Genomic DNA, 19,067 nt, shown 5'->3' on the forward strand with positions numbered 1-19,067 from the left:
TCTCACTTGGTTGCCCAGGCTGGAGTGCAGCGGTGCCATCACAGCTCACTGCAGCTTCAACTTCCCAGGGTCAGGTGATCCTCCCACCTCAGCCTGTGAAGTCCCTGGGACTACGGATGCGTGCCACCACATCCAGATAATTTTTTGTATTTTTTATGAAGACTAGGTTTGGCTTTTGGGCAATCTGACCACCTCGACCTCCTAAAGTACTGAGATTAGAGGCATGCCCAGCTGATGTAGCAGTCTTGAATTCAATTTCTGTAAGGCAGCAGGCTGGAAACTCAGGCAGAAATTCTGGAGGCAAAACGGCTTCTCTGAAAAACCTCTGTGTTTGCTCTTAAAGCTTAACCTGATTGGATGAGTTCCACCCACATTATAAAAAGTAATCTGTTTCACTCAAATCCTGCCGATTTAAATATTAATCACATTTAAAAACCACCTTCACAGAAACATGTATACTGGTGCTTGACCAAATATCTGGGCACATAGCCTAGCCATGTTGACGTGTAAAATTACATTAAGACCACTCTCCAGAATAAGCTTTACGTGCCGGAATGCAGGGCCCAATCCCTTTCCTTGATTGCACTGATGGTAGAAGCATATTTTGAGATAGAGCCTTTTCAGTCCAAGATCCTAACCAACCTATGTTGGGTATATAGCATAAGTTTGAAACATACACCTTTGGTTATTTGGGCATATTTATTTCTATAGTATAATCTAGCCTATTCTAAGATATATGACAGTTGAACAATATTATGAAAGAAAACAGGGCAAAGTAAAATAGTTCCAGAAAGAATGTCTGAGAAGCAAGAAGAAATAGAGAGCCAGATATTAGTAATCATGGGTACTATAAATAAATATGAACTGTCTAACATAATAATAATATGGATCTTGATGATATCTAAATGTGAGATAATAAAATACCAGGGAACTAAAATATTAGAGAATAGTAACATATAATTAAGATTGGATAAAGTACTAATAAAAATTTGTAAGTTTCTTTTTATCTTCAGAAAAATAGAAATATTAATGGGTTTAATCAATTGCATATATTTTTGTGTGTTTAAGTTTGTATGTGTGTGTGTGTATTTGTGTGATATTGTGTTCTGAAACTAAGAAAGTATGGCTGGCCGGGCGCGGTGGCTCAAGCCTGTAATCCCAGCACTTTGGGAGGCCGAGATGGGCGGATCACGATGTCAGGAGATCGAGACCATCCTGGCTAACACGGTGAAACCCCGTCTCTACTAAAAAAATACAAAAAACTAGCTGGGCGAGGTGGCGGGCGCCTGTAGTCCCAGCTACTCGGGAGGCTGAGGCAGGAGAATGGCATAAACCCGGGAGGCGGAGCTTGCAGTGAGCTGAGATCCGGCCACTGCACTCCAGCCCAGGAGATAGAGTGAGACTCCATCTCAAAAAAAAAAAAAAAAAAAAAAAGAAAGAAAGAAAGTATGCCTAAAGAAGGCACTTTAGAAGGTGAAAAAATACCTGGATCTACAACACTGTAGTAAATCTCTCATACTAATGACTTCAGTTTGTAGCACTAGTGAGACTTAAATTATCTAAAGTTGTCAATGCCCTGAAAACCCATCAGACTATGGGCAGGTGGATTTAGTTGAGGAATATCTGAAAGAACTATTGCATGCAAGGCTATCATTTTACTGGTGTGTGTGTGTGTGTGTGTGTGTGTGTGTGTGTGTGTGTGGTGTGTGTGGTGTGTGTTCTATTGAAAAACCTTGCCTTCTAGACGGGCCAAAATTTAAAAAGTTTTAATTGACGGCACATCTCATACATACCAATTAGGATTGCTAATTGGTAAAATACTTCCTTTCAGGTTTTTTAATAAATGTTTTGAAAGTTAAAAGAAAATGATCAGATTTTGACTCCAAAATTCCACACATAGTTATATTAAAAAGAATATAATTGAAAATGATACTAACACAAAGATGTATTTAAACAGTGATATCACTGTTTAAAGTTGTAAAAAATGGGACAAAATCTAAATAGCTATAGATATTAGACAAATATGTTATTACATTTTCATAGAAATATTTGCCAACCTAAAGATGGTAATTTATATATGTAATGTATGTATGTCATCATGTATGTGTATACATATGGTATCTATGTATATCATCTCATTTTGTAAGGCACTCATTTATGTATAAGCACATATATATATAATATAATCACACAAATGTGTTTCATAGACTCTGAAAATATGCAGGCTGTGTGATTATATGATTATATATCATTAAATTTTTTACATATACCATTAAACTTTTTTTCATGTATTTAAATAGTCTTTATTAAGTGAGAATGTACTATTTTCTAAATAAAATAACATATTTAGGCACACTGAGTCATGTAGAGGTGGTCACTAAGTCAGGCTACAGACTGACTTTAAATTTAAGTAAACTATTTTTTATTGTTTTCTTCTGGTGAAGAGAAGACCATGTTCAATAGTATAAACATATAAGCATAGAGAAATCAAGTCCAAATAATTACGATATACAAAGTTATGTTATTTTTCTTACTAAAAGTGTTTTTATTGCATTCATGTTTCACACAAAGTATTATTATTTCTATTATTCCAATGAGGTTTAGTTTGGTAAGGAAAGAGAAGAGGTATCAGAGGCAGAAGGAGGGTAATGACAATAAAATGGTATTATTATTTAAGGTAGGTTTTTGATCTTTAATTTCATGGGTTACAAAACAAACAAACAAAACCAAAACTACAACCAAAAACTATTCTACAATCGAACCTTGTCCAAGTGCATAATAAAAAAAAATTAAATGAGAGAAACATGCAAAATTATTACCAAAGAAACTTATTACCAAAGATTGTTATGCAATTGAGGTAAATGGAGTTAGTGATCTAATGGTTCTTTATTGTTCTTCTTAATCTTTTCAATTCTAGTAAAAAATTACCCATGAAAAGAAGTTCAACTATTCTGAACACATAAAAATGACTAAAAGTTAATTTAGCAACTGCATTGATTAATATAGAATCTTTTTCTGTTGCATGGTCACTTGGTCTCAGTGATATTGGATGGTTTTCCACATATATATATTCAAATATTTTATATACATATATATTCAAATATTATATATTTATTTTTTTTCAAGAGGTCGACAGAAATCCAGGATGGAATGCAGAATGTGGAAAAAAATCAAATTGTATTAGAAATATGAAACAACCTCCCTGAATGAAGTTGGGTAAAGGCAGGTAACCTAAATACCTTTGGAAAGAGGAAGGTAAAATTAAAGACAAAAGACGCTGTATATAAGCCCTATACTCCAGTTAAGAGTGTTAATGTGTGTACTGAATATAAACAATTGTAAATGAATGGCAATGGTAGTAGCCAGATTTCTCACTGTTGCAGAGAGAGGTTCCAGATAAGCCAGGGCAGGAAGTTATAGAGGTCCAAGTGTTCATAAAGTAGAATTGGAGACATCACTATGAACTCAGCTTTAGCTTAATATCTATACAGACGGCTACATATAGAAATATGAAGAGATACTTGCATACAAATACATTTTCTTGCTCTGTCAGCTAAAAGACCCTAGAAACATTGATACCCCAATATCAATGAGCACATACAGCTCCCAGATTTCAGGTTCTATTAACATTTTACAATAAAAGGAACCAGGGCGGCTTGCTAAAATAGCTGATACAAACACAGGACAGGACATATACAAGATAAGCCTGGAGCATCTTGTAGTGCAAAGAAGTAAGGAAGTGCTCAGAAAAACAACAAAACCAAAAATTCAAGATGATGGGAATATGTTAAAGAGAAACAGGAGCCAATAGAAAGAGCTCCCTATATAGCTAATTGCTGGAACAATTTGAAACAAAAAATAAATAAATAGTATTGTATTAAACTCCAAATTATAAAATAAATATCTGCCAGTTTATATAAATATACTAAATAAATAAACAAATTGATAAGTGGAGAAGAAGAGATAAATCTCCCATTCAGAATTCCAAATAATTTATATGTATTCTCTGCCCTGAAGAAGGTAGAGTATAACAGTGTATAATGATGTCCTTCCAAATAGGAGACAAGTGGGAAAAAATAAAACAGAATAACTTTATAGTTACTTTTACAACACTTTAGCTGAGTTACGAAGGTCAACATCGACAGTAATGAGTCATGTTAAAAGTAGGTATCGGCCAGGCGCGGTGGCTCAAGCCTGTAATCCCAGCACTTTGGGAGGCCGAGACGGGCGGATCACGAGGTCAGGAGATTGAGACCATCCTGGCTAACATGGTGAAACCCCGTCTCTACTAAAAATACAAAAAACTAGCCGGGTGAGGTGGCAGGCACCTGTAGACCCAGCTGCTCTGGAGGCTGAGGCAGGAGAATGGCGTAAACCCAGGAGGCAGGGCTTGCAGTGAGCTGAGATCCGGCCACTGCACTCCAGCCCGGGCAACAGAGCAGGACTCCGTCTCAAAAAAAAAAAAAAAAAAAAAAAAAAAAAAAAAAAAAAAAAAAAAAAAAAAAGTAGGTATCAGGGGAACCAGCCCTCAATATTTCGACGTAAGTTCTTTTCTATTTTCCCTAAGTGTCAGCTGGTCTGAGAAATAGAGAAAGAGTACAAAAGAGAGAAATTTTACAGCTGGGTCTACGGGGGTGACATCACATGTTGGCAGGTTCTGTCATGCCTCCCTGAGCCACAAAACCAGCAAGTTTTATTAGGAATTTCAAAAGGGGAGGGAGTGTATGAATAGCGAGCAGGTCACAGAGATCACATACTGAGATCACTTGGACTCGGGAAGGGGAACATCACACACCGGGGCCTATCATGGTGGGGGGTGGGGGGAAGGATTGCACTGGGAGTTATACCTGATGCAAATGACAAGTTGATGGGTGCTGACGAGTTGATGGGTGCAGCACACCAACATGGCACAAGTATACATATGTAACAAACCTGCATGTTATGCACATGTACCCTAGAACTTAAAGTATAATAACAATAAAATAATAAACAAGTGATGAGAGAGAAAAAAAAGAAATAAAATATCACAAGGTAAATGGGGACAGAGCAAGATCACATGGTCAGGGTGAAATTAGAATTGCTGATGAGGTTTCATGTCCCACTGTGCATGCACGCATTGTCATTGATAAACACATTAACAGGAAACAGTGTTTGAGAGCAGACAATTGGTCTGACTAGAATTCACCAGGCTGGAATTTCCTAATCCTAACAAGCCTGAGGGTGCTGCATGAGACAAGGGCATATTTCATCCCTTATCTTCCACTGCATCAGACAGACACTCCCAGAGCGGTCATTTTAGAGAACTCCCCCTGGGAATGCATTATTTTCCCAGGGCTATTCCTTGCTGAGAAAAAGAATTCAGTGATATATCTTCTATTCGCTTTTGCAAGAAGAGAAATATGACTGTTCTGCCTGGCCCCGCAGGCAGTCAGACCTTATTGTTATCTCCCTTGTTCCCTGAAAATCACTGTTATCCTGTTCTTTTAGGATGCTCAGATTTCATATTGTTCAAACACACGTTTTACAAACAATTTGTACAGATAACGCAATCATCACAGGGTCCTGAGGCGACATACACCTTCAGCTTACGAAGATGATGTGATTAAGAGATTAAAGATAGGCATAGGAAATTATAAGAGTATTAATTGAGAAAGTGATAAATGTCTATGAAATCTTCACAATTTATGTTCAGAGATTGCAGTAAAGACAGGCATAAGAAATTATAAAAGTATTAATTTGGGGAACTAATAAATGTCCATGAAATCTTCACAATTTGGGTTCTGCTGTGGCTTCAGTCAGTCCCTCCGTTCAGGGTCCCTGACTTCCCACAACAAGTAGGTACCCTTGATATAATGGGATATGGCCTTTCTCCCCAAAACTCTTAAGTCTAATCATAAGAAAAAAAAAAGCAGACAATTCCCAATAGAGGATCACTTTACAAAATACCTGACCAGTACTCTCCATAATGTCAAGGTCATCATAAACAAGGTTAGTCTGAGAAACTGCCATAGCCAAGAGAAGCCTAAGGAAACATAACGACTAAATCTAATGCGGGTAACCCAGATGGGGTCCTGGATGGTCATTAGGTAAAAACTAAAAAAAACACAAAGTATGGACTTTGGTTATTAGTAATATGTCAATATTAATTCATTAGCTGTAACAAATAGACCATATTATGTAATTAATGTAAGATGTTAATAATAGAAGAAAAATCCTCTTCCTCGGTTTTTTTATATATGTAAAACTTCTGAAAGTTAATTTGAAAAACTGAAAGAAATGTCTTGAACATATTAAGCACAGGAGAAAGGTGATGCTTGATACAGATGAAAAGCTAGGTAGTGATCAGATCACCACAGTTTTGTAATACATGCAAAGGCATTTGAAATTTTTTTCACAATTCAAAATACCAATTTTTCACAATTGGTAATTTAAATCTTGTGTGAAATTTGATCTCACTCATGATTTTTTTAAACAGTCTACCAGTTATGTAATATAATGGATTGTAAATTAAGGATGGGTGGGATAAAGGTATGAAAATTAAAACAGGGGCAACACTAAAGAAGCAACTGAAATGCAACAAGATTGAGTCAACAGTAGCTGCAAAGATTTGAATGCAAAAACATGAATTATAAGTACATATTTAATGTAAAATAAACAGGCTTGGTTATAGAACGTTGTGTTGAGGTAGAGAGAGTTGTTAATAATGACAGATTTCCAGCATTTTAGCAGGAGTACATTTACAGAAATATATAAAAATACAGGAGAAATCTTGAAAGAAAATATTTAGAATTTTATATCGGACATGTTAAGTTCAGGAAATTTTGAACAGTGTTGGTGAAGATACCAAGGACTAATTGAATATGCTTAGAAGAGGAGTCAAATAAGAAAGAAAATTTTTGGCCGGATGTGATAGCTCATACCTGTAATTCCAGCACTTTTGGAGGCTAAGGCAGGAGGATGGCTTGAGGTCAGGAGTTCAAAACCAGCCTGGGCAAAATAGACTGTATCTATAAAAAATAAAATATAAAATAAAATAAATAAATAAATAAAAATAAAATAAAATAAAATACAGCCTGGCGGTGCACATGCAGTCACAGCTGCTCAGGACACTGAGGTGGGAGGATCACTTGAGTTCAGGAGGCAGAGGTGCAGTGAGCTGAGAGCCTGGGCAACATAGTGAGACCCTTTCTCTAAAAACAGAAGAGAGAGAAAAAATTTGGTAGTTAAGACATTAGGATATTCACAGACATAAAAACTGAATGAAGTAAATTAGTAACAGAAAATAGTAAAAGGATGGAAACAGAAGAAACATAAACATTTGTGTACAATGCAATTTGGAGAATAATTTCATACCAATGTGTTTCAAAACACGAAAAGTGCTCAACTCTATGTTGCTATGAGTTCTAAAAAGATAAGGAGAAAAAAAATGTTCTCTTCTATGCAGGAAGACAGTGGTCAGGTATATGTCTTAATGGTCTTGAGTTCGGTTTTGGCAGAGAGCAGGCCAAGCACACCCAGCTGCCCTCACCCGGGGGTGCTCTCGACACAGCCTGGGCCTGCAGTGAGCTGGGGAAGTGGCAGGCACGCCCTCTGCCCTGCAGACACCCTGAGACCTTGTTGTGGCAGCCAAGGCCGGGCCCAGGCCTTGAAGCAGTGGCGAATCTCTCTTTCCTATTCCACCTGGAGAACTGATGGAAGCAGCGGCCTTTCCCAGCCCTGAACACGCCGGCCGCCAGGTCTCTCGGCCACCACGTCTCTCGGCTCAACCCTGTTGGGCCTAGACAAAGCCCCTGCTGAGCCGCGGGAAGTAGCAACTTTGGGTGGTGGCGGGTGTGCTGGACCATAATAATGGCGGCCGCTTGAGTGCCACATGATGGAGCTGCTAAGGTGTGGAGGGTCCAGGAAGGTGGTCACCGGCACTGACTCAGCTGCCTTCTCAGGTCATGGAGCCGCGCAGATCCAGGTCCTGGGTGACCACTCTGTCTCCAATGGGCAAGACCTACTTAGTCCTGACTACAAGGGACAATGGCCTGAATGGGCCTCGAAGGTGTTTGGACAAACGGAGGCAAGATGGTGCAGTTCCGGGTTCTTGACCGTCAACTTTCCCGCGCCCGGGAAAGACAGGGGTCGACTGCGCAGGGCAACCCAACCTCCGACGGAGAGAAACTGGAACCCGCCTAGCCACGCCTACCGCCCCGCCCCCGCCCTGCCTATGTCCCGCCCACTGCCCGCCCACTGCCCGCCCACTCCCAGGCCCAGGACATAAAAGCCGCTCCCTGGCGGGGCGCAGTGCGAACTTCCTCGGCCCCTCCTCGTACGCAGGACCCAGGAACCTCGTCCGAGAACGCCCGAGCGAACTTCCTCGGCCCCTGCTCCTGTGCGGACCTAGGAACCTCGCGGGAGAACGCTGGAGCGACTTCGTCGGCCTCCATCGCCGGAGGCCGGTGAACCTTGCCCCTCCCTCACATTGGTTTGTAAATAAAGTTTTTTTTTTTACCTTGCCTACTTGCCTTTTCTCTGGCATTTGCTCTGGGGGTCGCATTAAAGCAAATCAGAAGGTGAGAGGAGTCCCTACAACAACGAGTGGAACGGTTAGCGGTGCTTGCTCTTTGTTCTACCAGACTTCGCTGTTGGAAGAGAGAAATGGCAGAATGACATGCCCCATTTGGCCCACTGGAAATGCCCATCATCCTTTGGGAAGATTTACTGGCTGTTTGTAGAATGATTGCCTATATAATAATATGAAAAAGATGCTCTCAACTTCTCCCACCCAAAACCTTTTAAAAGAAAACATTTGCCACATCCAGCCCTTGTAAAGAGGTTGCGGACGTATGAAGTAGAGTTAGAAAATCACACATCTTGCAAATTATCATTTGTGTAAAAAGAAGTCATAGAAAATGTCTTCTGTAGTTGACTTTTTGAAATGGAGTTTTTAGACCACTTGTGGAAGCAACACATCCACGTTTATTCAATGGGCTAGAGGACATGGAGCAGAAGACCTGAGAAGGAAGAGAAGAAGGTTCTTTGCCAGACTGGTCATATTTAGAAGAATTTTCATACTCTATCCATTGTTTTGTGTGCATTTTATTCTCACTACTGCATATATAGTTGACAGTGCTAAACTTTTCGTAATGTCTAGTCTCTCTAGATGTTCTGAACTGCCTGATATATGTTAAAATTAGAGACAGTAAAATAATACATTTTGTAAATATATATGTATATACATAGAACAGTGTTTGCAAAATAGTGCATGGGAGTCATGGACTGAAGAGAGAATGGTTAGGTGAGGAAGTGGACACAGTAAATGTTAAAACATTTCTTTGACAAGTTTGAGTGTGGAGTGGAACAAGAATTAGGGCAGTAGCTGGAAGGAGATATGAAATAAATTTGTGACTTTTCCCGATAGAATTATTATTAGACATGTGGAGGAGAATACTAGGTTCTTTGAGAAGATGAGAGGTAATGGAAACTGAGCATATGGTAAAGAATAAGTCCTTCATACAAAAAGAAATACTTCATTAGAATGAAGGAATGGAGAAGTGAGTGGAAAAACAAGACAAAGACTAATGAAGAGGATGATGGTTTTAAAATAGTTCTGATGGAAGAAGAGATTTCTTTTTAAATTGTTTCTATTTTCTCAATGAGGTGTGAAGCATATTAATTAACTGAAAGTAAAAGCAGAAGAGAGAGACATTTTTAGTACTATGTTGAAAGCACCGTAATAAGCATTTTGTGGAGTAAACATACTAAAAAACTATAATCAAACATCTTCCCATGTAGAGTGCTCTTTTAAAGAGGTAATCATGACATTGTTGATACAACAACATTCGGGTGTTTGGGTGCAAGACTAGAGAATGCAGATGATTTATTGATCTAAGTATGAGGTTTTGATAGGAGAAAGTATGAAGAGTAATAGATTTAATTAACAAAATGCTGAATATAAGTATGGACCATAACATACAAGCTAGATTAAAAGAAAGTAGAGGCAGAAAAGGAGTGTTACTACATAAAATGAAAAGAAGTCAATGGATTGTGACAGCCAACTTTTCTTTGGCATAATTAACACCTGTTGCACAAGAAAGAAATCCTCAAATTTTCATTGGCAGTACAACAAAAGGTAATTTCTTAGGCAAGACCATTATGAAGTCTGTTAGTGAGGACTCCTTATTTCATCTATCTAGGAGCTGACTTAGCTTTCGTTCGTGTTGTCATGCTATCATTTTAATGTATGGCTCCCAAAGTCGTTTAAGCAGAAGCAGCATGGGATAGAGGTTGTACATCGTCTTTTCATTTGGTATACTTTAATTAGAATGAGCCACATGAATTCAATGTGCTCCAAGGAAGTTTTGAAAGTTAACAGAAGCTCATTTCATTTGGGGAATTTGACAAATATTTTCTCTGCCACAAAGATTGCTTTCAATGTCACAAATTAGGTGAGCTGAAAATCTAGAAAACTGTAGCCAGTTTGAATTTATGATGTGGGCAATCTGAAGTGTTTGTTAACAAAATCTATGGTGTAACCTTGGGATTGTGTGGCTAAAATAGAGAAGATGAAAAGGAATTTGGAGATGAGGGTTGTCAATCACTGAGCATAAACACAATTTCAGTGAAGAATGTCTATGGATTTCAGCAACCAGGTGGCAAAGACAAGGTTTTAGGTGAATGGCATAAACTTTAACAGCTGGCAGTGTTAGAAAATAGAGGGGGAGTAATTACCTAGAGTTTATTCTGATGCATGAAGATAATTCCATTCCCAGCTCCCCACCATGAGATATAAAAGGTGTGAGAAAATGTGAAGTTGGAGAGGGAATTTAATAACATTGGAAGACAGTCCGATTTCAGTTAATGTAAGATGATTAGAAAAATGTTGGACAGGAAAAAGGTGAAAATATCAGGGAGTTTTCATATGCACACATCATCATAAGTCAAGAATTTAGGAAGAAAGGGTGTGGTAGGATCAGCAGAACTAGTAAGGTTCCGTGTGTCATTAGGTAACTGAGATTTCAGGGGATAATGAATGACCAAAAGGCCTATAGTGACTAAGGTAGAGTTACAAAAGGAAACTCTAACTGAAGTTGCAATTTTAAATACTACTCAAATGTATATGAAAGAAAGAAAGCTATGTTGAAAATATAATGTGGTGGAAGTGAAATATAAACCTTATCCTGTTGATTATTATTATTATTATTATTATTTTTTTTTTTGCCATTTCAACTGTTTATCCCTTTCTGCCTTTCCATCTCATCTGAAAATTGCAAATAAATAACTGATAATGGTTTGGACCCACCCAAATACCATGTTCAAGTCCAATCCTCAGTATTGGAGATGGAGCCAGATGGGAGGTGATTAAAAATGAGAGTGGTTTCTCATGGTTCAACACCATCCCCTTTGATTCTGCCACTGTAATAGTGAGTTATCATGAGATATGGTTGTTTAAAAGTTTGTGGCACCTCCCCTCTCTCTCTTGGTCCTGCCGTATAAAATGCCTATTCACTCATTGCCCTCCTCCATGGGTAAAAGATGCCCTCCACCATGAGTAAAACCTCTCTGAGGTCTCCCCAGAAACAGATGCTAAGGTGCTTCCTGCACAGCCTCTGGAACTGTGAGCCAATTAATCCTCTTTTCTATATATGTTACCCAGACTCAGGTATTTCTTTGTAGCAATTTGAGAAGAGACTAATACAGTAACCATATAATAAATCTCCTTATATTTTTCTTAGCAATATTGCATGTTCTGAACACATTATCTGTGCCTTCTATGTAAATTTAACTTTTAAAAGTAGTCAAACCTTTTTTTAAATCATGCCACTCTTCAAATAAAAAGCCTTTTCACTGACTGAAGTAAAAATTTAGAGGAAAAGTCAATGTAATTACTTGAAGTGTATCATTTTCCTAAACTTGTTATATGTGTAATATGTTATTCAAAAACTCCCCCCACACACACCCATGCGTAACTTTTTTTTATGCACAGCCTTAGAGAAATAAAACTTACGAATTCTGCATGTTCAGTTGGTATAGACAAGTGAGTACAGAAACATTTGAAATACTTTCTTCCAAAAATTAATTATCTTTGATTTCCCAAATAAATCTTTCAAATCACTTGATCCATAACTGATTCTCTCTCTCTCTCTCTCTCTCTCTCTCTCACACACACACACACACACACACACACACACACACCCAAAAGTTTCTGCATTATAGCTCTCTTTACTAAAGGCTAGGGAGAATGTGAGGAATAAGAAACTCAAAAATTTGATAGAACTCCACTTATGTTTAAATAGGCTGTTTAAGAAATGAGCTACATAAATTGCAAAGCAAAATCCTAGGACACAGAAGAGTCCAAATATTTCTGAGAATGCAAAACATTAAAATCCTCTTTCATGATAGAAACTAACAAAAAAAAATTTGTGAGAAACATCTTCTAAACAAGATTAATAGAATCCCTACTCTATACCTATGCCTACCTCCAAATTCAACATGGCCATAGATATAATTTTCACTGTTACACTTCTGCTTGAAAAATAAGAGGGAAAACCAAATTTCAGTGAAAGTGAAGAACAGACTTAAAGATGTCCAAGAGTGGAATGGATTATTTTTACCAATGAGATCTTCAAAATCCTGGAAATTATGCAATTCATATGATTGTCTATTGGTAAAAATGTAGAGGTGACTCTTTCATAGACTGGTAGACCTATGAAAGTACCAAAGTATTTCAATCAACCATTTGACCACAAATGCACAGCCAGTTCTGCTGGTTTTACTAGTCTCAAGTATCAGTTTAACTGAATAATGGGTGATTGACACTTTCTTTGATTTAGTGCCAGCAGAACATATGTCCAAAACTCTCCCCTTTCTGCCTGAACTTAGAAGACTACATGTTGAAAGTTTGCTTTGAGCTTGGTTCTTCTGGAACATGCAGCTTCAAATCAATGTCTATCTGCTCATAAGTCCAACCAAACCAGGACTGCCACTGGCTGCTAAAGGGAAGAAAAAGGCTCCATAAAGAATTCCAGTGTCCCTCCTGCCACAGCAGCCATTTTATTGTTTCTATGGAAACATTCACCAGATAGCAGCATGCTGTACTGTGTAAATGAAGAAAAAGGCATGTTCCTTTCATCACCACATCTAGAGTGTGACCACTTCACAGAATGAAAGAATGTAGTGAACACAATTCTTTATTCTGACAGATAAATTGTTCAAGAGAAAAGAGTTCTTTTCAGAAATTGTATAATACTGCTCTTTTTCTTCCTCACAGTTAAGCATTTTCTTCAAATTGATTTATATAAGATTGTAGAAATGAGGAAGGAAAATAATCCACATTTATAAAGTGCCTACTATTTACCAGGTACTCTGTGGTACATTAAGTTTCATATTTCCCCAGGAGAAAGTGGAGATTTAGAATTTACATGACTTGCTCAATGTGGCACAGCATTCAAGATGGAAAGTTGAGATTAAAATCAGTGTATGTCTGATTGTAGAGTTCAGTGTGTTTCCTGTGCCTGTAGCAGGTAGATATGATGGTTTCTGGGTAACAGGCAGTCAGACAGTGGAGAAGGGGCAAAGATTCAGGACCCAAAAGTGGAAGCAATAAAACAGAGTCAAGAGAAGACATAGTAGAGTTGTGGAATTGTTTGGCAATGAGCTTGGAGGCTGATAATAATGTCAGATTTGGGGTAGTAGGTTTAATCTAGGATCTACTTAGTATTAACTCTCAAAAGTAGATAGCAGATATGGAGTTAGGAGGGTTAGGAGGTTTAGGAATCAAGGAGACATTTTGAAGTTAATTTAATCATATATTAGGGATTTTTTAGTATTTTGGTGCCAATCATTACTCACTCTGGTGAATAATAGAGGGATACTGATTAAAATGTAGCATTTTCTAACAGTAAGTAATTTATTTGACTTAGAGAAAAGAGCCTGGGGAAAAGGTTGAGTTGGTACCTGGTCTCAGCATACTTTCTATACATACTGCTCTGGTTTGAACGTTCCCTTCCAAATTGATGTTGAAATTTAATTGCAATCATGATGGCATTAAGAGGTGAGACTTTTAGGAAGTGGTATGTCATAAGGGCATTTCCCTCATGAAGGATTAATGCTGTTATCACAGAAGTGAGTTAGTTATCATGGGAGTTTGGCCTCCTTTATTCCTCTGCCTTGCATGCTCTCACTCTTTCTTACCATGTGATGACTTTTGTCTTCCACCAGGGGCCAGATGTCAGTGCCATTTTCTTGGACTTCCCAGCCTCTAGAACCATGACACAAATAAACTTCTATTGTTTATAAATCACCCAGTCTTGGGTATTCTGTTATAGCAACACAAAAGGGATTAAGATACACACCAAATATAAATAGTGCTATTAATATATTCAACTTTTCTGAGACAAAAGAGTGGTGATTTGCTAACTCAGATAAATCACACCTTATGTGTGCTGTCTCTTTGAGAGATACGCATAAGTGATGCATCATACTCCTTTCTCACTGTTGCTGAAGTCTTTATGGATGATCAATCTCTTATCTGGGTGCTACAGCAAGAAGTTGACCCATCACATTGTTTGCAGCCTGGATTTCTGATGCCAACTGGAAAAAGGGGGTCTCTGGGCCTCTACCACATTTCTCCAATTTGCTTCACAGCTTTTCCTCTAAGAGAAGGCTCAGCACACTCTGACACAATGATTACACCATGAATACTGCTACTTCCTCAGATTCTGAGCTTTGCAAAGAAGAAACTCTGCTTCTAACATTTCCTTTACATTTTAGTCTACTGTATATGGGAATATGACTTCTAACAACAGTTGTGTTCTCTCCTTTCAGTAAATATTTAAATCTCTCTTCTCATTTATTATATATACACATTAACCATTTATCCAGCTATGTTGTAAATTCCTTGAGACCAAAAATTTTGTTTCATTCATCTTTATATTCCCGTATCTATCAAGGGCCTGATATACTATAAATGTCTTTTAAATGTGAATTGAATTCACATGCCTGTCACTGAATCTGACATTGTCCATTGGATTCTCATAACCAACGCTAACCTGTTTTACACATGACAACTTTTGGAATATATAAGGACATTTAAAATGTCCCCCATTTTACTAATTGTTTTTCGGCCCCTACATCTCGTACTGTTTCGTCAGGTTTTCTTATGGCAGAGTTTTGAGTTTATACATCATGTTGATGGAATTTTGTAGTATTACTCTAAAAGTGTATGTCCTGATGAGGAAGGATAACTGGGAAGGGATGTGCCACCAAATTCTCTTTCTCATAAATGTGTTGGTCTGTAGTCTTAGGTATTGGTAGTCGTTTCCAACAAGCAGATTGAAAAGTTAAATATTTTCACGAGAAGACATTTTCTATTTCTTTCTATTTGTATTATTGAATTATTTTATTATAGATTACAAACTATTTATCCCTTAAGGTACTTTTATTCTGTTTTGGTGACTATATTGTTCTTTCATTCCAGTTTCTAGTTTCTCAGTTCCAACTGAGAAACTGTGAAGAGTCATTTATTTCCACATGCTGATATGCATGAATTTTGTCAAGCCTAGATAATGGCAATTCTTTGATTATTCCTCTTCTCCTGGACGGATTGCAGATTCCAAGCAAGAAGGAAAGCAATCTTCACCTAAGAAGTATAACTCAGCCCATTCAGTTTTGCCTTTAAGATGTTCTATTTTCTTTCATGACCTACTTTTCTAGCCTACATGCTACTATCCCATCCACTAGATATCCCACACTTTAACCAAAAGTGCTTTCCCGTTTCTTCTAAGCATGCACACTTCTATCCATTGGATAAATTCTTAATTATTCACTCTACAACAAATCTAAATATGCCTGATAATACCCTACCCCTTGATATATTTTCTTTTTTTTCCTGTTCTCACTTGTTAGTGCTTCCAAAAGGTACATATAAACACACACACACACACACACACACACACACACACACACAAATGTATCTGTATACCTATATAGATCCAGATCTACATATTCCAGCCAGAATTTTTGTTATTAATGTTCTCAGGAATATTGTCACCTACATTGAGAATGTCTGGATATTATCTCATCCTTTATTCTCTTCCTGAAAGTCTGTTATTAGTTATCTAATGTTGCAAACAAAGTATCCCAATGTAGCAGCTTAAACCAACATACATTTATTATCTACAGTTTCTGTGGGTCAGGAGTCTGGGCCTGGCTTAGCTGGGTCCTTTGCTCAGGGTTTCTCATAAAGCTGTAATCCAAGTACCTGCTGGACTGCAGTCATCTGAAGATTGAACTGGGTAAGTATCCATTTCCAAGAGCTTTAATGTTGGCAGAATTTGGTTTGTTAAGGGCTGTTGGACTAAAGAATGCCCTCAGTTCCTTGTCATGTGAGCCTCTCCAACATGGCAACTTGCTTATCAAAGCGTATAGGCCAAGAAGATAGGAGAGAGGGAGTACTTTTGTAGCCTAATTATGGAAGTGACTGTCCATTGCTTTGACTTCATTCATTGGTTGAAAGTGAGTCACTCTGGCCAGCCCACACACAAAAGGACTGACTTAAATACCAAGAGGTGGTTCTCATTGTGGGCCACCTTAGAAGTCTGACTACCATTAAGGCCTGAGGTGGAACTGTGTATCTAGGTAACTTAATACTGTTAAGTTTATGTTTGCTGAATTTAATGGAAGTATTTTTTCACAAAGATCTATTAGTGGCTTGTAATTTAAAGTATGAAACTTTCAAGGTCATTTTCACTTTTAAAGAATATGCTTATAGATAACAAAGTCTTGAACTATAAAGATGGTGGGGATGACACACATGTTTCATATTCACTCAGTTTCATATTTGTTTACATGAATCTGTTTCTAGCCATAAATTCCTATATCTTTTTAACCTTCTTCATTCCCAATAATTTCTACCACTGCTCTAAGACAAGGTTGTAGAAACATTCTGTGGGATATTCTTTCTTGACCTAGTCTGATTACACCTTAACAGGTTGAATTTCTACTGCTTTATTTGCCTTAATAAATATTTCTAAAATGGTATTAAAAATCAAATTAAATTGGAATTCAGTGATAATACCAATATAGTATAGCGCTTTCTCATTAAAGTTTCTCATCCTAATATGAACTTCTGCATCTTTTAATTTACATACAACTGCTTCCTATGCTAACCTAAAATAGACCTGGTTGTAGGCATTATAAAATATTTCATTATTCTGTATCTGAATATCTTGAAAGTCATAAAATCATGCTTAAGTTGTAATGATCTACTTGGAATTTCCATACTCAATTACTCACATTCACATTACTAAGCCATTTAACCTCTGCTGAAAGGTTTCTTTTCTGTTTCAAATTCTTAAGTCAGCCCTGGTACTCAAAAAGTATTCCAAGGAGTTCTATGATGTAAACGTAAGAATTCGGCATCAGCTTTAATAACCCAGCATCGCAGTCCATACTGACTGTGTTCTGTTTTAATTCTCATATTTTTCATTAAATTTCTTTTCTTTTTTTTTCCTTCACTTGTCCTGTGAATTCCTGCCTTATACTTGGTGATTTGAAATTCCACTTCCTGAAGCTCAGCTCCCTCAATGGTGGAAATTCTACCACTGGATTCCAGTTTTCTGATTTCTTAGTTCCCAACACCCAATTTCCCTCTCACTTTTGAATATCCTTTTTAATGCACAAGTACCAAATTTTCTTGGCTAGACTGGCACTCTAAATATAGCAGCATATTTTTATCTATTTTTATCTTGGATGATTAATTGAATTATAAGTTGGAAGTTCATATTTCACCTCAATTGTTTTAGTACATATTGTATTCCTTCAAACCAATAGAATCTTTTAATTCAAATTTCAGTTCTCTGACTTTGGAATATACAGTCATGTGTCCCTTAATGATGGAAATACATCCTGAGAAATATGTGACAAGGCAATTTCATCATCACGCAAACATCATAGAGTGTACTTACACAAATCCAGATGGTACAGCCTACTACACAGCTAGGCCATATGGTATAGCCTATTGCCCCTATGGTATAAATATGTATGGGATGCTACTGTCCTGAATACTGTATGAAATTGTTATACCATGATATTAGTGTTCCTAAACATTAAAAAAGGTACAGTAAAAAACATAGTATAAAAGATAAAAAATGGTACACCAGTTTAGGGCACTTACCATGAATAGAGCTTGCAGGGCTGGAAGTTGGTCTGAGTGAGTCAGTGAATAAATGGTGAGTGAACGTGAAGGTCTATGACATTACTGTATACTATTGTAGACTTTATAAACACTGAACACTTAGGTGACACTAAATTTATTTCTTAAAATTATTTCTTGGGTCATAGATTAACCTTAGTTTATTGTAATATTTTTACCTTGTACACTTTTTTAAAAAAACCATTAGACTTTTTAATAGTAACACTTAGCTTAAAACACAAATACATTGCACAGCTACACAAAAATATTTTCTTCCTGTCCTTATTCTATGAGCTTATTCCATTTATTTATTTATTTATTTATTTATTTATTTATTTATTTATTTTACTTGTTAAACTTTCTTTGTTAGAAACTAAGATACAAACACACACATTAGACTAAGTCTACACAGGATCAGGATCATCAATATCATTATCTTCCACCTCTACTTCCTGCGCAACTAGAAGGTCTTCAGAGACAATAACATAAATGGATCTTTCATGTATAATAGTGCCTTCTTCCAGAATGCTTCCTGAAGGACCTGCCTGAGATTGTTTTACCTTTCCTTATATATAAGTAGAAGGATTACACTCTAAAATAACAGTTTAAAGTGTAGTATATAAATACATAAACCAGTAACACAGTTGCTTATTTCATTATCAAGTATTATATACTGTACACAATTGTATGTGCCACACTTCTGTATGACTGGCAGTGCAATAGGTTGTTTACACCAGGATCACCACTAAGTCATAAGTAGTGTGTTGTTCTACTACATCAAAGTGTCTATGATGTCACCAGGCAATAGGAATTTTTCACCTTCATTATAATTTTATAAGACCACTGTCATATATGCAGTCCATCAGTGACCAAAATATCAGTCTGTGGT

The 19,067-nt window shown here is 37.2% G+C and overlaps 1 pseudogene; it reads left to right on the forward strand.

Annotated features, from left to right (window-relative positions):
* Window positions 1-7,873: 7,873 nt before the first annotated feature.
* The window catches only part of LOC104653908, a 47,194-nt pseudogene continuing 36,000 nt past the window's right edge, over window positions 7,874-19,067 (forward strand).

This window comes from Rhinopithecus roxellana, chromosome 17 (genome assembly GCF_007565055.1).
Source record: "Rhinopithecus roxellana isolate Shanxi Qingling chromosome 17, ASM756505v1, whole genome shotgun sequence".
Classification (NCBI taxonomy): domain Eukaryota; kingdom Metazoa; phylum Chordata; class Mammalia; order Primates; family Cercopithecidae; genus Rhinopithecus; species Rhinopithecus roxellana.